The sequence below is a fragment of the Lathyrus oleraceus genome, chromosome 5 (assembly GCF_024323335.1).
Source record: "Lathyrus oleraceus cultivar Zhongwan6 chromosome 5, CAAS_Psat_ZW6_1.0, whole genome shotgun sequence".
Taxonomy (NCBI): Eukaryota; Viridiplantae; Streptophyta; class Magnoliopsida; order Fabales; family Fabaceae; genus Lathyrus; species Lathyrus oleraceus.
The window spans coordinates 210,742,412-210,765,245 of record NC_066583.1 but is presented as its reverse complement, the minus strand read 5'-3'; the positions used below and the strand labels follow the sequence as shown (position 1 = coordinate 210,765,245).

The 22,834-nt window shown below is 36.4% G+C and overlaps 1 long non-coding RNA gene across 1 annotated transcript; it reads left to right on the top strand.

Moving 5' to 3' along the window:
* The first annotated feature begins 1,696 nt into the window (after positions 1–1,696).
* LOC127082966 (uncharacterized) lies at positions 1,697–20,921 on the top strand. The gene is made up of 2 exons (XR_007788268.1): positions 1,697–2,557; positions 20,445–20,921. It is a non-coding gene; the product is annotated as an uncharacterized LOC127082966 (long non-coding RNA).
* The last annotated feature ends 1,913 nt before the right edge of the window (positions 20,922–22,834 follow it).

The following is a 22,834-nucleotide window of genomic DNA, read 5'->3' as shown; positions in this document are numbered from 1 at the left end:
CAAGTACTTGAATACCTGAATAAGACCACTCATATCCAAGCATTTGAGAAGAGGAATTGAAAACTCAAAACCATCTCCCTTTTCGTATAGTTTTGATTGATTTGTTGATTTACGGAGAAATGACGGTCGTTTGACTAACCGAGTAAGAGAACTCTTATCCAAACAATTGAGGAGAGAAATCAAAAACTCAAAGTCATCTCCCTTTTCTTTTATCTCACTGTGAAAATATTTTGATTTAATCGAGATTTGGAGATTTGTAGAGGAAACGACAATTATTCGACTAACCAAGTAAAAGAACTTGTATTCAAATAGTCGAGGAGAGAAATTGAAGACTCAAAGTCATCTCCCTTTTCGTTTCTTATTATAAAATGATTTGATTAAGTTATAAGTTGGTGGAAAATGACAATTATTCGACTGACCGAGTAAGGAAACTCGTATTCAAACAATTGAGGAGAGAAGTCAAAAACTCAAAGTCATCTCCCTTTTCATTTCTTTATTATGGAAATATTTTGATTTAATTGTGTTTAGGTGGATAGAAGTGACGACTATTTGACTAAACGAGTAAGAGAACTCGTATTCAAATAATCGAGGAGAGGAGTTGAAAACTCAAAACCATCCCCCTTTTCATTTCGCAAATGAAATGGTATTTGATTGTGATTGGGCATTTTAATTTAATTTGAATGAAAATACTCGATGTTGGATCGAGGTTTTAAATTTGTATTTTGTGAATGGATTGAATTTATTTAGTGAATAGTTCATCTAATCGATTAATTAAAACCGAATAGGTCTCATTGTAAGAAGGCCCAAGAGTAAGCCATGTGAGGTTGATGGCGATGCTTAAAAAGCAATCGACTTACAAAGGTATTTGAAAAATGGGCTCGATGTTGAATCGAGGAGTTTTATCTGTTTCTTTTTAAAATTAGCTCGAATGATTTTTAAATCGGTGAAAGCGACCTAATTTGTCACAGTTGTAAACTGTCATCCATATGCACTCGCGACTCAGTATAAATAAATAACTACAACATAATCATGCACGCACACCCCACCAAAATACACAACTATCTAAATTATAAGTGATGTTAATAATAATGTAATTAATTAATTAAATGTTTATTAGATTATTTTAAATAATAGGTAATTAAAAAAGATGATATAACCAAGTGATTGCATATTTGCCTTTAAATATTAATAATAATAATAATAATAACAACATAATTACATATTTACTATTAAGTACTACTACTACTAATAATAATAATAATAATAATGATAATAATAATAATAATAATAATAATATAGTTATAACTTTGAGGGAGAGTAAATAAAATTAATGAAATGAAATGAAAATAAATAAGATTTTTAAATATTGTAAAAATAATTTAAACAACTAAACTATTTAATTAAATATATATTATAAGTATATAGGTAAAATATATAAATAAAAGAGAAAGAATAAGTCAAGAAAATAAAGAGAATGGGCTAGTGGTGGTGAAAACCCAAACCTAGGCGTTGCTGGATCATAAAAAAGGGTTTAAATAGCAAAAAAATGGCTTTAAGCCCAGTCTGAGGGCCCAAAATGTGGAGGGGAGAGGTTGAGATTGGACTTCTAGCACAACGCCACTTGGCGCACACGCAGAGGCTCTCAGTGGCCCTTAAAAAACAGAAATAAGAGAAAATCTCTCATTTGCAAACTCTTCTTCTCTCTCTTCATTCATGCGTTCTGCAATTCCTCCTTTCTTTCTCGCCACCGCTCACGGCTAACTCTGCCAGAGAAGACGGTGGCGGCCGGCCAACCGTGGCGGCGCCGCCATCTTCTCCGGCGACTCTCCACCCAAAAATCAAACTTTTAAACACAAACCCCCATTTATTTTAGCTTCTGAGTTCAAATCTAACCTTGCTTTTTTCAAATTCTTTCTCAGATGGCCGGATCGGGGGCCTCCTTCGAAACACCAAACTAAAGCTAACCCTAAACTTCCCCTCTCACACGGCCAAACGAAGCTTGGTTAACCCTCAACCTAAACCACAAAACTTAAACGCCCAAACCTAAACCCTAAATTCAAGATGTAAAGTCTTACGGTAATGTTTTGAAGAAATTAAGAGAAGGGTCTTATTCAGTATGGAGAAGCGTAAATGGTGATGCAAAGACTTGAGCAAAAAAAAGAAGGGAAAATTTACTTGTTTGAAGTCCAACTCCGGCGAAGCTCCCCACAGTTTAAGATAAGTTTTCCGTCCTCTTCTATTTTCGCTTTCCTTTATTTTTTTGCTTTGTATGTTGTTATTACTTGGCTTGAATCTTAGGGTTTGGATGCTTTATAAATTACTGTTTTGATTGTTGCTTCGTGAATTTTTTCCAGAATGTGTTCTTTACTTTGGTTTGGGTTTAACAGCAAAAAACGTTTTTGATTGTTCTCCTCTGTTTGATTTTTTCAAAACATCTTTTTTTTTATTACTCTTAATTTGTTGTTGTTATATATGTGATGAATGCTGAGGTTCTGAGATAACTTGTTAAGTTATCCTTTTTCCATATTTTGTGGGATAATTACCTTATGGATTTAAGGTTGTTGATGTGGATATTGCAAAGTCTTCTTGAGTGATCTCCTTGGTTTACTGTGTAACCAATTAATCTGCTTACTTTATCATTTATTTTTCAGTTTGTTTTAAGTGCTTATTTTGATAAGCAGTTTTTTTTAACTTTGAATTTGGTTTTGCATTTGCAGGTGAGGTGATGTTGAATTGATTGAAAAGGGGCGCTGGCTTTTTTGAGTTGGGGCACTACACGAAGGGACCATTGGCTTTGGAGAAAGTCTCTGAAGACTACTTCAAACCATTAGACTCCATTCAATTATTTTCAGAATTTTTAGATTATTTTTGTAACCTGTAAATTAATCAAATGCTCCTTTGGATTTTTGTGTAAATTTGGATTATTTGGAGTTTTTTTTTAATATGTAAATTTAATTTGAAACTTCCTTTTTTTTTGAGAACTATGTAACTACTTTTTTTGGATTATCAGCAAGATCTTTTTTATAATTTTAATTTAAGCTTTTTTTTGTTATTTATGTGGATACTTTTATTATGTAACATTTGGATTAAATTTTAATTATGTAATTATCTTTTAATTTTTTCAAAATTTAACTCAATATTTATTTATGCTAATCAATTTCAATTTTTTTAAAAAACAACAAATTTCCAACTTAAGTATAATGACTTAATTTTAAAAACAACATATTCCTATTTTAAGTATAATGACTTAATTTTAAAAAAAACAAAATTCTAATTTAAGTATAATGACTTAATTTTAAAACAAATTTCTAATTTAAGTATAATGACTTAATTTTAAAAACAAATTTCTATTTTAAGTATAATGACTTAATTTTAAAAACAAATTTCTATTTTAAGTATAATGACTTAATTTTAAAAACAAATTTCTAATTTAAGTATAATGACTTAATTTAAAAAAAAAAAAAATTCTAATTTAAGTATAATGACTTAATTTAAAAAAACAAATTTCTAATTGAAGTATAATGACTTAATTTTAAAACAAAATTCTATTTTAAGTATAATGACTTAAATATGAGACTTTTAATTTAAAAACAATATAATTTTATTTTAAATACAAAAATCTAAATATGGGATTTTTAATTAAAAAAAAACACAATTCTATTTTAAATACAAAAAATCTAAACATGGGACCTTTAATAAAAAAAAAACACAATTCTATTTTTAATACAAAAATCTAAATATGGGACTTTTAATTTTAAAAAAAACACATACATGTTTCTAAAAAAATGCAAATTTAATTTGGGAACCCATGAAGAACTTAGAACTTGGTATAAATATTTGGGATGTATAAATGGACTAGTAAATAGTGATCATAGAAATAATAACATGACTCTTAATACTTACTAATAAAAAAAATAAGTTTTGGATTAGTAATATAAAAAGATTCAAACCATATTTTAGATTATGAACACACTTATGCAAATGGGCCTTTGAAACAAAGAAATCTTATGGGTAAACCACAAATGGCCGGACAAAATTGGGGTATGACAGCTGCCCCTATTTAATTACCTCAAACCGGTAAGTGATAATGACAGTAGTCTTTACGCATTCACGATGGGAGATAATTAAATATAAGAAGACCCAAATTTTGTCCCAGGCAATGAAAGCAAGAAAATACAGGAAGAAAATGCTGTGAGAAATGGCAAAAGACATCATCCCACAGTAAAATGGAACAATCAAGACTTTTTAGGAGTCGTTAGAACAGTATCTTGGACGTCACAGTCGAGATACGTTAGCGATGGAATGACATCCCTAGCTAAATCTCAAGACTTTCCAGGATGCTAGAATAGTATAAAGGAAATCTGGCATGAGAATCTTCATTTTGACGAAGCAGCATCTCAAATAATAACAATGAGATTCTCTGTATCGAATCGAAATAGCATCTTATATGATAGAATTAAAATATTCCAGCAAGGGGAAAATATTTTAATTGAATCTAAGACTCTCCGAGGATATTAGAGCAGTATCTCTAAAAAATCTGATAATGAGACTCTTCATATTGATGAAGCAGTATCTCAAACAGTAAAAGTGAGATTCTCTGTATCGAGTCGAAACAGCATCTTATATGATAAAATTAGGATATTCCAGCAAAGGAAAAAAATACCTTAATCAAATCTAAGACTCCCCGAGGATATTAGAGCAGTATCTCTAAAAAAATCTGATAATGAGACTCTTCATATTGATGAAGCAGTATCTTAAACAGTAAAAGTGAGATTCTCTGTATCGAGTCGAAATAACATCTTGTATGATAGAATTAAAATATTCCAGTAAGGGAAAAATACTTTAATTGAATCTAAGACTCTCCGAGGATATTAGAGCAGTATCTCTAAAAAATCTGAAATGAGACTCTTCATATTGATGAAGCAGCATCTCAAACAGTAAAAATGAGATTCTCTGTATCGAGTCGAAACAGCATCTTATATGATAAAATTAAAATATTCCAGCAAAGGAAAAATACTTTAATTGAATCTAAGACTCTCCGAGGATATTAGAGCAACATCTCTAAAAAATCTGAAATGAGACTCTTCATTTTGATGAAGCAGCATCTCAAACAGTAAAAATGAGATTCTCTGTATCGAGTCGAAACAGCATCTTATATGATAAAATTAAAATATTCCAGCAAAGGAAAAATACTTTAATTGAATCTAAGACTCTCCGAGGATATTAGAGCAACATCTCTAAAAAATCTGAAATGAGACTCTTCATTTTGATGAAGCAGCATCTCAAACAGTAAAAATGAGATTCTTCAGATAAATGAAGCAGTATCTCGAATATTCGTCTGTTGGGGGAATTTTTTGAAAAGACTCCTCTTGGGAGATTTACTTAGAAATGCTCTGCAGGGGAAAAGCTCATAAGAGACTTTTTAGGGTAACCTCTGCTTGGAGAGCAATGACTGTAAAGAAAAATGCTGGGAATATCATTATTTAAAAAAGTTGAAAAATGATTTGCTGAGAAATAACCCTACGAGCCTATGTAGGGTAATAACTTTATTTGGAAATGAGGAATGTCTGAGACATATACGAATGACCTTGGATCCTGTTATTTTATATTTGCTTTTTTGTATAATGTCCCCACTTTAGGTGGGAATTCCATGCATGGGATAATGCATGGGATGTATGCAAGTATGCAATTTTGCTGGGGATATTTGGTTGTAGGAATGCGAATGATTTTTATTTTGCTGAAATTCCTATTTTGTGGGAGTGTTATGCATGAGTATGTTGACGATTGATATGACTGTTTTTTTTTTGAATTTCCTTGTTTGGAAGGAAATTATGCATGAAATGATGCTTGTGATGCATGTAGGAATACAATTGGGTAATTGGATATGCCCCGGTTAAGACATTTCGCTTTGAGGTATGAAACCAACAGCATAGATTTTTTTATCATTGGGGCTATCAATGGAAATCAAATTTTAATGCCCCTGCTAGGTGGTTTTGGGAATATATTTGGGTTGTTCTGAGTCATTGAAAGGTTCAGACTTTTCGACATGCGATACTCCGTCCATGATTTATCAATGTTTCTGTTGGAAAGGTGATGGAGCCTTGCCCTGGTCTGGCTATACCGTGAGTACATTTATGAGAGGTATGAATCAGTAGTTGAAAGGAACATAGTTGTCTGCAATCAATCCTGCACCTTTATGAAAGACAAGAGTGAATCTTGAGGACTAAAGGATTCGTCCGCTTACTGTTTAAAAAACAATTTTACCACTTTATTCAAACATGCATTTTATTTTCTCCAATAGTTTTTAAAAGTGATGTTTATCAAAAATAAAAGGTTCTTTGCAAACAAACAGATAAAATAAAAAAATGATTTGGGCACACTTTGTTGAGAAAAATTCTCTTTTATTGATTTGACCCTTGAATGGGTGATTGTACATAAAGACGCAATTCCTTAATGAGGTAATTGTTGTGCATAAAAAACAAAATGGCAATGAGAATTGAGTTCTTATTGAGTTTCCACACTGCTATGATCCTTATGTCTTTGATAGCCCAAGCACTTTGCTTTTGAAAAGTGAGGTAGATCGATTCTTTGTCTTCGAGGGTATGTCAGATGTCTGTAAGTACAACTCTTTGCCTTGGAATTAATCCCTAACTTTTGCCTGGACCGCCTTTTCGGGTTTTCGATCCACCGGGATACCCATTTTTTCCTGAGTCTCCCTTTCGGGTTTTCAACTCAGCAGGTCAAATTCTTTTATTTTTATCCCTAATTTTTGCCTGGATCACCCTTCCGGGTTTTCGATCCACCGCGATAGCCATTTTTGCCTAAATCGCCCTTTTAGGTTTTCGATTTAGCGGCTTTTATTATTCCACTTTTTTAGGCGAAGTACTTTTTAACAGCATCAGCATTGGTGGGAAGCGGCCACTCATCACCGTCCATAGTTGCTAGAGTTAGAGCGCCTCCGAAAAAGGCTCTAACCACCACAAACGGGCCTTCATAATTTGGTGTCCATTTCCCTCTAGAGTCTTTATGAATGGGCAAGACTTTCTTCAGTACTAAATCTCCCTCTTGAAACGCCCTGGGACGAACCTTCTTGTCGAATGCCTTTTTAAGACGCCTCTGATAGAGTTGACCGTGACCTAACGCTTTCAAGCGTTTCTCCTCAATAAGGTTGAGCTCGTCATACCTTGATTGAACCCATTCCGCCTCGTCTAGCTTAGCCTCCATTAGGACTCTCATCGAGGGGATCTCTACTTCTATAGGGAGAACTGCTTCCATACCGTATACTAAGGAATAAGGGGTTGCCCCTGTTGAAGTTCGTATTGACGTGCGATAGCCATGTAACGCAAAAGGTAACATCTCGTGCCAATCCTTGTACGTAACAACCATCTTTTGGATGATTTTCTTGATATTTTTATTTGCAGCTTCAACAGCCCCATTCATCTTAGGTCGATAGGGTGATGAGTTGTGGTGCTCGATCTTGAATGTTGCGCATAACTCATCCATGGTCTTGTTGTTGAGATTGAACCCATTATCAGTGATGATTTTGTTGGGAATACCATATCGATGTATGATGTTATTTTTCAAGAAACGGGCGACTACGTGCTTTGTGACATTCGCATAGGACGCGGCTTCCACCCATTTGGTAAAATAATCTATGGCCACCAAGATAAATCTGTGTCCATTCGATGCTTTGGGTTTTATCATTCCAATCATGTCGATGCCCCACATAGAGAAAGGCCAAGGTGATGTTATGACATTCAGCGGGGTAGGCGGTACATGTATTTTGTCAGCATAAATTTGGCACTTGTGGCATGTTATGGTGTAATGATAACAATCGGTTTCCATCGTCAACCAGTAGTAACCTGCCCTTAGAATCTTCTTGGCCATGGCATGCCCATTGGCGTGCGTGCCGAAAGAACCTTCGTGTATGTCCCTCATAAGTTGATCTGCTTCATGTTTGTCCACACACCTCAACAAAACCATGTCGTAGTTTTGTTTGTACAATACCTCTCCATTCAAGAGGAACTTTGATGCCAACCTCCGAAGGGTCCTTTTGTCAAGGCTGGAAGCCTCTGCCGGATACTCCCTCTTCTCTAGATACTGTTTGATATCGAAGAACCAGGGTTTACCATCTGGCTCTTCTGCTGTTGTCAGGCAATGAGCAGGTTCGTCAAAACGCCTAATCTCAATATGAGGTTGATGGTTGGGCCATATTAATTTATACATGGAGGCCAGAGTTGCTAAGGCATCTGCCATCTGATTCTCTTCTCGAGAAATATGAGAGAAAGTGATTTCGTCAAACTTTGGGAGTAACTTCAGCATATAATCCCGGTATGGAATTAATTTAGCATGTCTTGTTTCCCAATCGCCTCTGATCTGATGTATGACTAAAGCGGAATCCCCGAATACTTCTAGTATCTTGATCTTCAACTCAATAGCTTCTTCCAACCCTAGTATGCAAGCTTCATACTCGACCATGTTATTTGTGCAGGTAAAACAGAGCTTTGGGGTGAATGGTAGATGGAAATTCTTGGGAGACATCAACACTGCCCCAATTCCATGGCCTATTGCATTTGAGGCGCCATCAAACATGAGCGTCCAGCCTGCTCTTGGCTCGAGGCTTTCCTCTAGTTCGGAGTCTTCAACATCCTTAACAGCCATGATGTCCTCATCTGGAGAATCAAATTTCAAAGATTGGTAATCCTCCAATGGTTGGTGAGCAAGATGGTCTGCTAGTATGCTTCCCTTGATCGCTTTTTGTGTAACATATTGGATATCATATTCTGACAACAACATATGCCATCGAGCAATCCTACCAGTGAGAGTTGGTTTCTCGAATATGTACTTGATGGGATCCATTTTAGATATCAGCCAAGTTGTGTGAGTTAGCATGTACTGCCTGAGACGCTTAGCAGCCCATGTGAGTGCACAACAAGTCTTCTCGAGTAGTGAATATTTGGTCTCACAATCATTAAATTTCTTGCTCAGATAATAGATGGCATGCTCTTTTCTACCAGTCTCATCTTGTTGTCCCAATACACAACCCATGGATTCATCGAGCACGGTTAGATACATGATGAGAGGTCTTTCTTCGGCAGGGGGCATTAGAATTGGTGGCTCTTGCAAGTATTCTTTGATTTTGTCAAATGCTATCTGACAATCCTCATTCCACTCCATGCCTTGATTCTTCCTCAGAAGCTTGAATATTGGTTTACATGTTGCAGTAAGGTGAGAGATAAACCTGGTGATGTAATTTAGTCTCCCCAAGAAACCACGGACCTCCTTCTCAATCTTTGGTGCAAGCATGTTCTGAATGGCTCGAACCTTGTCAAGATCTACTTCAATTCCCTTTTGGCTTACAATAAAGCCTAAAAGCTTCCCAGATCGAACCCCAAATGTGCATTTATTAGGATTAAGTCTCAACCTAAACTTCCTCAAACGAGTGAATAGTTTCTCCAGGTTGGTGATGTGCTCTTCCTCTGTCTGGGATTTGGCAATCATGTCATCGACATACACCTCAATCTCTTCATGAATCATGTCGTGAAAGAGGGTCACCATGGTACGTTGATATGTTGCCCCAACATTTTTTAAACCAAACGGCATTACTTTGTAACAAAAGGTGCCCCAAGGAGTGATGAACGTGGTCTTCTCCATGTCTTCGGGATCCATTTTAATTTGATTGTATCCTGAGAAACCATCCATGAAGGAAAACACGGAGAATTGAGCTATGTTATCCACCAGTACATCGATGTGAGGTAATGGGAAATCGTCTTTGGGACTGGCTCTGTTTAAGTCTCGGTAGTCCACGCACATGCGGACTTTTCCATCTTTCTTCGGCACTGGTACAATATTGGCAACCCATTATGGGTATTTAGCGACTTCCAGGAAACCAGCGTCAAACTGCTTTCTCACCTCTTCTCTGATCTTGAGAGCCATATCTGGTTGAGTTCTTCTTAGCTTTTGTTTGACAGCAGGGCATTCTTCTTTAAGGGGAAGCTTGTGGGTCACGATGTCAGTGTTTAATCCGGGCATGTCTTGGTATGACCAAGCAAACACGTCGTCATATTCGTGGAGGAGATCTATCAGTCTTGTCTTCACTGTATCTTGAAGCGCTGCGCCTACCTTTACTTCTCTCTTATCTTCTTCTGTTCCCAAATTAATAACTTTAACGTCTTCCTAGTGTGGTTGAATGACCTTTTCTTCTTGTTTGAGTAATCTGGCCAACTCTTCAGGGAGTTCGCAATCTTCCCCCACTTCGTCTTCAGCTTGGTAGATTAGACAATCAAAGTCATATTGGACCATAGCAGTGTCGTTATCAATAGTCTCGGTGGTGTTTCTGCATGTTATGATTTATGCGGTTTATTTAGAAAGTGCGTGCATAAAAAATTGATTGCCATTTTCATAAATAGATCAAAACGAAAGAAAAGGAACAAAAATTTGAATGCAAAACGTCATTTCATTAATGATAAAAACTCTTGAAAAAGATAAAGGAGGCCCTACAACATGCCACTATGCCTTGGGCAGAGCACAGGGTTTTGTCTAAAAATGATAAAAATTACTTTTGAAATATTTGGGGAACTTCCACAGCCTTCCAGTTTGTTAGTTCTTCATTAGGTGCGGCTTGACGCATCCAGCTGGACTCCCCCTCCTTGCGGTCTTCTTCACTGATCATTGCCACCTGCTTGCCAAAGATGTGGCCAACGCTGGTGAATGTTTTCTCCACAGAAGGAATCTTCTCTTTGTCAGATTGGTTACCAACTTTGTGTGATGATGGGTCATACCCCAAGCCAAACTTGTCTCATTTCTCTTTCAATTCCACCACTTTGCCCCAGTCTTGTGCATCTTCACTTTCCATAACGGCTTTAGCTCCTTGCCATGAGGCCATGGATGGTCCGGATTTCGGGACTTCCAAGGTTTGTTGAAGGCCATCATGTTTACCACTTCCAGGGATTGGAATGGTGTCTTAGTGATTTCGCCATCCACCTCGATATACCGAAAAGATGTTAAGTGACTGACCAAGATATTTTCTTCTCCTCCAACCACAATCATTTTGTCATTTGTGATGAATTTTAGTTTTTGATGCAGAGTGGAGGTGACAGCACCTGCGGAGTGAATCCAGGGTCTCCCGAGTAAGCAACTGTAGCCAGGATGTATATCCATGACTTGGAATGTAATATTAAAAATTGTTGGACCTATCTTGGTTGGTAAGTCAACCTTTCCTATCACTGCTCGCCTTGAGCCATCAAATGCTTTTACGATTAGGGTGCTGGGCTTCATGCTTATCCCTTCCACTGGCAGTTTTATCAAGGTCGTCTTTGGCATGGCGTTCAAAGAGGAACCTGTGTCTACCAACACCCTTGACAGTATAGTATCCATGCACTTCAAGGAGATGTGAAGAGCCTTATTATGGTTCTTTCCTTCAATCGGTAGTTCATCATCATTAAAACCCAAGAAATTTCCAGTAGTCACACAAGCTATCACGACGTCAAACTGTTCTATTGTTATGTCCTTGGTGATATGAGCGGCGCTCAATACCTTCAACAGCGAATTCATGTGTGCTTCGGAGTTAAGTAGGAGAGATAACATGGAAATTTTGGAAGGTGTTTGGTTTAGCTGGTCCACCACCTTGTAATCGCTTTTCTTGATTATTTTCAAAAACTCCTCAGCCTCCTCACGAGTGACACCAGCTTTAGGAGACATGTGTATGTCTTGCATCCCCTGATTAGGAATGGGGGTCTGGACAACAGCCTCCTTCCCTTTAGCTCTCTCAGACGTATCAGCAGTTCTTGGTGCGAACACTCGGCCGTTGCGCGTCATTCCTGCTGGCCCCACAATTAAAGTGACATTTGGTTCGTTAATCATTAAAGGTTTATCTTCCTGCCCCTGCTTAAAAGCTCTGGGCTGGTATATCCATGGGACTGCCTTCTCATCTTTATATTCGAATGGTGCTGGGAACTCTATCACCAATGTGCTTATAGGTATTTCTACTTTGACCTCATCATATGGGATATCTACCACGGCTATCTCTTCCTGACGCTTGCTCTTGACACGGTAAGTTATCTGTAACTCCCCTCGATCCAGCATTTGTTGTATAAAACTCTTCAACTCTTCATTGCTTTCTTCCTCAACCAGCTCTTCCAAGATCAGACCGCTCTTCAGCAATTGTGCTCCTATCATGGTGATGGGGGTTTGAATCTCTTCAACCTTACGGATCAATTTGCCTTGATCACTCTCCTCAATGGCACTGACAGAAGCATCCTTATGCGTCGGTATAGGGTTGGTATTCACGTTCGGGCGTCTTGGAGTGAAAGAAACGGCCTTGGCTTCGATCAAGTCTTGTACTCGATTCTGAAATGCGAAACAATTTTCCAAAGTATGACCAGGTGCTCCCATGTGAAATTCACAATGGGCATTAGCGTCGTATCCAGGTGGATACGGAAAAACAACTGGTTTTAATTCCCTCAATGTTAGAAGGACCTCCTTCTGCAGATATGGGAATATCTGACTTTAAGGTACTGGTAGAGGGTCAAGTTGTCTTCTTGGAGGTCTTGACTTAAACTGTCTTGGTGGTGCGGTATTTTGCTGATGATGATGTTGTTAATGTTGTGGTTGATACATTTGTTGTTGATGTATTGGTTGTTGATAGGGTATAGGTACCACGGCAGCGACTTGACCAAATGAAGCTTGTTGCTTTCCTTTATAGTTCCTGGATATGGCGTTTGTTTCACCTTCTCTTTTCTTTGGGAAGCCTCCAGAATATTTCTTTGGTGCGCTAGATGTTGTCACTGCTCTAGGAATTTTTCCATCCCTCAACCCCTTTTCTATGCGGTCTCCAATCGTGACGAGATGTGCGAAGTCAGATGCGGCATTGCTCACTAATCGATCAAAGAATGGGTCCTTCAAGGTGTCCACAAATATACCGGTCATTTCCTTCTCAGACAATGGTGGCTCTACCTAAGCAGCCAACTCTCTCCACCGTTGGGCGTATTCTTTGAATGACTCACTCTCCTTCATAGCCATCCCTTACAACTGCATTCGGTCGGGTGCCATATCTAAGTTGTATTTGTACTGACAGAGAAATGCGTCAGCAAAATCCTCCCAACTTTGAATTCGTCCTTGTTCTAAACTCATATACCATCTCAGAGATGCCCCACTTAAACTGTCTTGGAAACAGTGTACGAGTAGTTTGTCATTTTCGGTATGAGCAGCCATTTTCCTGAAGTACATCACCAAGTGACTTCTTGGACAAGTCTGTCCTTTGTATTTCTCAAAATCAGGGTTTTAAATTTAGCCGGGATGACTAAATTCGATACCAAACGCATGTTCATGGCAGAAGCACCGAAGATGTTGTTTCCTTCTATGGCTTTGATTTTCTTTTCCAGGGCACAGAGCCTACCTGTAGCGGGATTTGAAAGTATCTTAGGCTTTGGTTGATCAGGCATATAGAATGCATCATACTGGTCATCTCCAATTTCGGATCCATGATGAGTAGACGTATCAAAAGGTTATGCACGGTCTCCATCTCCTTTGCCTCCTACTGGTATCTGAACCAATCTCTTCTTGGTGGGGACGTAACTTTCGTCTTGGGGATTCGGACCTGGCGTGCCATCATTCCTTTTTGCCCTAGCTTCTTCCTCCTCGCTCCTCTCTCTTTGAGCGATTGCAAGCATTGTCTCCAACAGTTGATCCATCTTCTCCTGGATCGTATTGATGTCTGTCCTCATGGTAACCTGGTTGGCCTCCACTTGTTCTAATGTCATCTTGAATTTGCTTCGCGTCTCGTACCGGTGTCGATTAGTCAGTGTGGCTGGATAAAGGGTAAAAAGGTTGGGTAAGTTTTTGATTTTCATGAAGTGTGATGCATAATGAAGATGCGAATATTATGCATATTTTATTTCCAGGGATTCATTCGAGTTTCATTAGTCGTTAGTAATTCGAAGAAACAAAGAAAATACTTATAATAGCAATAATGGAGTAATTTTTGAACGTCATTCATTCCAATACATAACATAGAGATCCAAAAAGGTCATAGTTCAAAAGTACATTTTTTAAAGGAACAAAATACAAGACATAAGAAAATTAAACAACCGGCTTTCTGGCCTGAAACTCTTCTAGTTCCTCATTGAATCTCTTCAACAACCCTTTGCAGAGCAGAACGAAATTGATTATGGCTGGAGGAGTGATATCTTCTTTCAACTCTTCGACTGCGTCTCTCAACCTCCATGGAAATTCTTTAGCTGCCCAATTACAGAATCCTACTAGCCCATCGAGTTTTGCACGAAACTTATCCCTGTCCCCTTGTAAGAAGTCTATGGTCTTCTTAAAGGATTCATAATCTTCAATCACATAGTCTCGCTCTTTCAGCCATATGGAGCTGTCTTGGCGTAATGACTCTAGCTGGTTCTTCCAATAGCTTACAGACTCCCTAGCATCTCTTACTTCTCGACACTTCTCCTCCCATACCATGGGTGACACCCTAGAAGCTTTAGTGGCTAGTTTCTTGAGTCGGCGCTCCTGATCTACTTCTACTTTTGCCTGACGAACAGAATTGGTTAGTTCTTTTATCTGATCCCCAAGTGTATCCCTTATCGTCTTGTTCTCCTTTGTGGCTAGATGCCACCAACGCTCATTGTCTTGACATTCTTTCTGAGCTTGTCGTAGTTGACCTTTAAGAGTATCCAAACAATGATTAGCCTGTTCTAATCCCACTTTGATCTTCTTTCTCTTATGCTCCTCCTTGTTGAACTTTTCCACGTGGGCTTGAAGTTGCGCTTCTTTTCTCTCAAGCTCCCACTTCATATTATTTTTCTCATTGATGGTTTGTTGGAGTTTTGTCTGCAGCTCTTCATTCTCTTTTTCTAGCTTTGCCATGATGGTCTTGAGTTCCTCCATTTCTTCAATAGGGACATGGGTGAGCTTAGGTTCAGAAAGAGGTATAGGTGTCTGAATGACGAATGGCATTTTAATTATCTGCACCCTTTCCTTTACCCACTGAAAATATGGTTCTTTTGTAATCCCATTTGCTCTCCCTAACTCAGCTTTTCCTTTTCGATTGACATTTTTCCAAGCTTCTTTGCTTCGCTGGAATAAGCTAGGATTCTCAGCCCCAAAGTCAAGTAACAAGAAAGCTTCCAAAGAATTTGCCTCTGGAGGGCCTTCCATTGGGTAACCGAGTTGTCTGAGTGATAGAACTGGATTAGCATTCACACATCCTTGAGTTCCAATGAGTGGTAGATTTGGGAAATCTCCACAACTGAATATGATGTCTACGTTGATATATTCTTTGGAGTACCAAGAGAGATCTTCAGATCGGAGTGATCCCAATCTCTGAGGCCAACTAATATCTGTCTGTTCAACCCAAGCACCTGTCTTCGGAAGATGTTCTAGAAACCACTGATACAATAAAGGAGCACAACAAGCAATCAATCCCTTCTTCTTAATATACCTATGACTTATGTGATAATAGACATCGGCTAACAAAGTGGGTACTGGGTTCCTAGTAAGGAAAACACAAATGGCAGTCATGTCTACGAAACCATCCATATTAGGGAACAGGACGATGCCATAGATAGCCAATGCAATAGCAGAGTAACAAGCATCCCAACTTTCTGCCTTCAACAGGGTATGAGCTCTTTCCAAAGGAAAACTTAGTGAAAACCCTTTGGTATTTCCTTTGGTTTCTAAATTGTCTTTTGCTTCCTTTTCATCCATGTGAAGCGCACTGGCAATGACCCAGAGGGGCAAAGATTCATCTGTCCCTTCAAATAGTGGCTTATCCTTCATAGGAATCCTAATAAGACGCTCAAATTCTTCCAACGTTGGTGCTAGCTGGAAGTCTTGGAATGTGAAGCATCTTAAAGGTAAGTCATAAAATTGGGCTAAAGTGATCAAGGTTGTATGGTCCACTTGTTGATTGAGGATGCTGAGTAAATTGCCATAATTCTTTCCAAAGTTGATTCTGTATACAGGGTGCATCTGAGAGACCAAGTTACGTAAATTCTTCAGATCGGGATCCTTGAACTTGAAGGAGTAAATGTTTCTTTTGCTTGATTCCATGTTTCTTGAATTCCTGCAACTCATGATACTCAGATTCCTTGGAAATAAAATAATATGAATGTTATGCTATGAATGATATTATGCGTGTCACATGTAGGTTGATATATAGGTCATGCGAGTGGGTACTCTTGGTTACTAAACAAAACCCTTTTGGTAGAATGCTAAAGGTAACAAGTTCCCAAAATCATCAATCAATATCTAGGAAAGTTATTGTCATGATGAAAACTCATCTGCAAATAACATCCCCAAACAAAGTTTCATCTGGGTGAGGCCTTCGTATGGTCCCAAAGAGGAAAACTCCTAGTGGGCCCATACTACACAACTCTTGAGTCCAAGGTTCTAATAAGGTTCTCAGAGTCATAGATCGAGGTTGGGAATACCATTGTAAGGTAGTAATACGCCCAAGGGATCTCATCTGATTGGGGCTTTCGTATTAACCTAATAAGTCTGAGACTTTTCAGGTAAATACTACATAACCACCGGATATAATGGGTTAAAAGGTCCCTAGAGTCATTGATCCAACTTGAGAATACTATCGTCGTGACGAAAACTCGTCGGGCAATAATATTTCAAGAGAATATCCTCTAGGCGGGGTCTTCGTTTCTTCCTAACAAGGAAGACTCCTTGTGGGCGCCCACTACGCAACCACCAACTTAATCTTATGGTTTTTCTCAGACTCGGGTGGAGAGCCTATCTCACAAACTATCACCAACCATAGAACCCCAAATAAAAGATTATCAATAAATCACAATAATTATGACAATATAATAATAACAGAATAAATAATAAACAGATAAACAAAATTAACACACAATACATCAATTGAACTAAATTAGGCTTCACTCTCTCTTGCTTGGAGCTAGTCCCCAGCAGAGTCGCCATCTGTCGCATCTCGAAAAATACGATTCCTCGCGATGGTCGCGGAAAAAATCACGTTCGAACAGAGTCGCCACCGAACTTTATTTATCCCAACAAAGGGATAGGAAAATATTGATAAAACCTTTGGGAAATGGAATAATGGTCGTCGCAACCATATTCGAGTTCGGGAGTGGATTACGTAAGGGGAAGGTATTAGCACCCCTTACGTCCGTTGTACTCAACGGGAACCTTTTAGTTCTAATGTGCGTTTCGTGTGTTAACTTATGTTTGTTTGTTATCTTTGGGTTATAAAACATTGAAAATAGAAAATGGATGAGAACCTTAGAAAGGGAAATGGGAGGTTTTTTATTAGTGTGCTCGCGAAGATACAGTAATCTCCTGCCTACGTATCCTTAAATAAGGAAATCAAAGCATTCGTAGTTCGGGGAACTACGGTTGGTTGGTCTCTTTTAGTGAACATATGTTTAGGTCGCATTCTAAAGGCTAAACGTTGGCTTGACTACTCTCGGCGGAGGATTAAGTGCTAGTTTGTTGTGCGCATTAGAAAGGATTAAACAATGTTCTTTCTGAAAAGAGTTTTGGTCACACGAGGGTGACAAGTTGGATTAATATGTTTGACGTTTTGTTTGATTGGTTTCGATCGCACGAGGGCGAGGACAGATAAATTTGATGTGTTGAGATATTTTTGGTTGGATGACAATTAATCGGATAGTCGAGTAAGACAACTCGCATCCTAACAGTCGGGAAAGTGAATAGAAGACTCTAGATCGCTTTCTGTTTCATCCTTAATTGTAAAAGGATTTGATGATAATTAAAGTGTTTTGAATGGATGACGATTACACGGATATTCGAGTAAGACAACTCGCATCCTAATAATCGGGAAGAGGAATAGAAGACTCTAGACCGCTTTCTGTTTCATCCAAATATTTATGAAAATAAGGTCGTATAAGGTTGATGTATTTTGGCATGAACGACAAGTACTTGAATAACTGAGTAAGACAACTCATATCCAAGCATTTGAGAAGAGGAATTGAAAACTCAAGACCATCTCCCTTTTCGTAAAGTTTTGATTGATTTGTTGATTTACGGAGAAATGACGGTCGTTTGACTAACCGAGTAAGAGAACTCTTATCCAAACAATTGAGGAGAGAAATCAAAAACTCAAAGTCATCTCCCTTTTCATTTATCTCACTGTGAAAATATTTTGATTTAATCGAGATTTGGAGATTTGTAGAGGAAACGACAATTATTCGACTAACCAAGTAAAAGAACTTGTATTCAAATAGTCGAGGAGAGAAATTGAAGACTCAAAGTCATCTCCCTTTTCGTTTCTTATTATAAAATGATTTGATTAAGTTATATAAGTTGGTGGAAAATGACAATTGTTCGACTGACCGAGTAAGGAAACTCGTATTCAAACAATTGAGGAGAGAAGTCAAAAACTCAAAGTCATCTCCCTTTTCATTTCTTTATTTTGGAAATGTTTTGATTTAATTGTGTTTAGGTGGATAGAAGTGACGACTATTTGACTAACCGAGTAAGAGAACTCGTATTCAAATAATCGAGGAGAGGAGTTGAAAACTCAAAACCATCCCCCTTTTCATTTCGCAAATGAAATGGTATTTGATTGTGATTGGGCATTTTAATTTAATTTGAATGAAAATACTCGATGTTGGATCGAGGTTTTAAATTTGTATTTTGTGAATGGATTGAATTTATTTAGTGAATAGTTCATTTAATCGATTAATTAAAACCGAATAGGTCTCATTGTAAGAAGGCCCAAGAGTAAGCCATGTGAGGTTGATGGAGATGCTTAAAAAGCAATCGACTTACAAAGGTTATTGAAAAATGGACTCGATGTTGAATCGAGGAGTTTTATCTGTTTCTTTTTAAAATTAGCTCGAATGATTTTTAAATCGGTGAAAGCGACCTAATTTGTCACAGTTGTAAACTGTCATCCATATGCACTCGCGACTCAGTATAAATAAATAACTACAACATAATCATGCACGCACACCCCACCAAAATACACAACTATCTAAATTATAAGTGATGTTAATAATAATGTAATTAATTAATTAAATGTTTATTAGATTATTTTAAATAATAGGTAATTAAAAAAGATGATATAACCAAGTGATTGCATATTTGCCTTTAAATATTAATAATAATAATAATAATAATAACAACATAATTACATATTTACTATTAAGTACTAATAATAATAATAATAATAATAATAATAATATAGTTATAACTTTGAGGGAGAGTAAATAAAATTAATGAAATGAAATGAAAATAAATAAGATTTTTAAATATTGTAAAAATAATTTAAACAACTAAACTATTTAATTAAATATATATTATAAGTATATAGGTAAAATATATAAATAAAAGAGAAAGAATAAGTCAAGAAAATAAAGAGAATGGGCTAGTGGTGGTGAAAACCCAAACCTAGGCGTTGCTGGATCATAAAAAAGGGTTTAAATAGCAAAAAAATGGTTTTAAGCCCAGTCTGAGGGCCCAAAATGTGGAAGGGAGAGGTTGAGATTGGACTTCTAGCACAGCGCCACTTGGCGCACACGCAGAGGCTCTCAGTGGCCCTTAAAAAACAGAAATAAGAGAAAATCTCTCATTTGCAAATTCTTCTTCTCTCTCTCTTCATTCATGCGTTCTGCAATTCCTCCTTTCTTTCTCGCCACCGCTCACGGCCAACACTGCCAGAGAAGACGGTGGCGGCCGGCCAACCGTGGCGGCGCCGCCATCTTCTCTGGCGACTCTCCACCCAAAAATCAAACTTTTAAACATAAACCCCAATTTATTTTAGCTTCTGAGTTCAAATCTAACCTTACTTTTTTCAAATTCTTTCTCAGATGGCCGGATCGGGGGCCTCCTTCGAAACACCAAACTAAAGCTAACCCTAAACTTCCCCTCTCACACGGCCAAACGAAGCTTGGTTAACCCTCAACCTAAACCACAAAACTTAAACGCCCAAACCTAAACCCTAAATTCAAGATGTAAAGTCTTACGGTAATGTTTTGAAGAAATTAAGAGAAGGGTCTTATTCAGTATGGAGAAGCGTAAATGGTGATGCAAAGACTTGAGCAAAAAAAAGAAGGGAAAATTTACTTGTTTGAAGTCCAACTCCGGCGAAGCTCCCCACAGTTTAAGATAAGTTTTCCGTCCTCTTCTATTTTCGCTTTCCTTTATTTTTTTGCTTTGTATGCTGTTATTGCTTGGCTTGAATCTTAGGGTTTGGATGCTTTATAAATTACTGTTTTGATTGTTGCTTTGTGAATTTTTTCCAGAATGTGTTCTTTACTTTGGTTTGGGTTTAACAGCAAAAAAACGTTTTTGATTGTTCTCCTCTGTTTGATTTTTTCAAAACATCTTTTTTATTACTGTTAATTTGTTGTTGTTATATATGTGATGAATACTGAGGTTCTGAGATAACTTGTTAAGTTATCCTTTTTCCATATTTTGTGGGATAATTACCTTATGGATTTAAGGTTGTTGATGTGGATATTGCAAAGTGTTCTTGAGTGTTCTCCTTGGTTTACTGTGTAACCAATTAATCTGCTTACTTTATCATTTATTTTTCAGTTTGTTTTAAGTGCTTATTTTGATAAGCAGTTTTTTTTAACTTTGAATTTGGTTTTGCATTTGCAGGTGAGGTGATGTTGAATTGGTTGAAAAGGGGCGCTGGCTTTTTTGAGTTGGGGCACTACACGAAGGGACCATTGGCTTTGGAGAAAGTCTCTGAAGACTACTTCAAACCATTAGACTCCATTCAATTATTTTTAGAATTTTTAGATTATTTTTGTGACCTGTAAATTAATCAAATGCTCCTTTGGATTTTTGTGTAAATTTGGATTATTTGGAGTTTTTTTTTAATATGTAAATTTAATTTGAAACTTCCTTTTTTTTTGGAGAACTATGTAACTACTTTTTTTGGATTATCAGCAAGATCTTTTTTATAATTTTAATTTAAGCTTTTTTTTGTTATTTATGTGGATACTTTTATTATGTAACATTTGGATTAAATTTTAATTATGTAATTATCTTTTAATTTTTTCAAAATTTAACTCAATATTTATTTATGCTAATCAATTTCAATTTTTTTTAAAAACAACAAATTTCCAACTTAAGTATAATGACTTAATTTTAAAAACAACATATTCCTATTTTAAGTATAATGACTTAATTAAAAAAAAAACAAATTTCTAATTTAAGTATAATGATTTAATTTTAAAACAAATTTCTATTTTAAGTATAATGACTTAATTTTAAAAACAAATTTCTATTTTAAGTATAATGACTTAATTTTAAAAACAAATTTCTAATTTAAGTATAATGACTTAATTTAAAAAAAAACAAATTTCTAATTTAAGTATAATGACTTAATTTAAAAAATCAAAATTTCTAATTTAAGTATAATGACTTAATTTTAAAACAAATTTCTATTTTAAGTATAATGACTTAAATATGAGACTTTTAATTTAAAAACAATATAATTTTATTTTAAATACAAAAATATAAACATGAGATTTTTAATTTAAAAAAACACAATTCTATTTTAAATACAAAAAATCTAAACATGGGACTTTTAATAAAAAAAAACACAATTCTATTTTAAATACAAAAATCTAAATATGGGACTTTTAATTTTAAAAAAAACACATACATGTTTCTAAAAAAATGCAAATTTAATTTGGGAACCCATGAAGAACTTAGAACTTGGTATAAATATTTGGGATGTGTAAATGGACTAGTAAATAGTGATCATAGAAATAATAACATGACTCTTAATACTTACTAATAAAAAAAATAAGTTTTGGATTAGTAATATAAAAAGATTCAAACCATATTTTAGATTATGAACACACTTATGCAAATGGGCATTTGAAACAAAGAAATCTTATGGGTAAACCACAAATGGCCGGACAAAATTGGGGTATGACACATCCTTCTAAATTGTTGTAATTTCTAATGAACCTAGTTAAATGTGATATTCATCCAATCATATTCTTTTTATAAAACCTATATTATCTTTCACATCTATTTATTATCCACACATATATTTGTAAAAATTTGACTTGTGAAAAAAAGTTTGGCCTATTTAACTCCCCTCCCCCTTCTAGATCATTCGACTCTTATATTCTCCCCAACAATGAAGGAAATATACATGCATTGACATAAATTGAGCTCTCAACCCATATTGTCACCTCAGATGGGCCAAAGCTTAAGCCTATGAGCACTACATTCCTCACTCTACAACATCTGTTTCGATGTATACATAAAAAAAATATTTTAATGCACCTTATGTGTTTTTTAACCACCATGCAGAAATACATAAATGCCCCTAGATTCAAGAGATGCATCTCCTGACGCACTAAATACCGAGTTAATGTTAAAATATTCTAGAGACGCATCTTCGAACTTATTTCGAAGATGCGTCTCCGGAATGTTTTGGAGCTTAAATCGCGCCAGAACCATTATCATTCCTCATTTCTGATATTTCTCATAACCACTTCAAACTCTATCAAATTGTTTCTCATCACCAAGTCCAAAATCAAACAATGAAACTCAAGGGAACTTCAATCAACATCAGAAACATCATCCAACACTGAAGCAAAGTTGAAATTTGTAAGTTTTTCTATGTTTTGAAAAGTTTTTGAGTTTTTGTGTAAACGAGTAGAAATTGATGATTAAGGTTAGAAATGAGTAGAAATTGCATGTATGATAGTTTAGACATAGTGGAAAACACGTTTGTTGGCTGAAAAGGATGATCAAAACATTATTTTTTGTGATTGCATGTGTACATTTGCGTTATTGACGCAATCTGTGTTGTAGAAAATTCCAGAGTGCATCTCTGAAAAATTTTCAATGTTTAATTTTC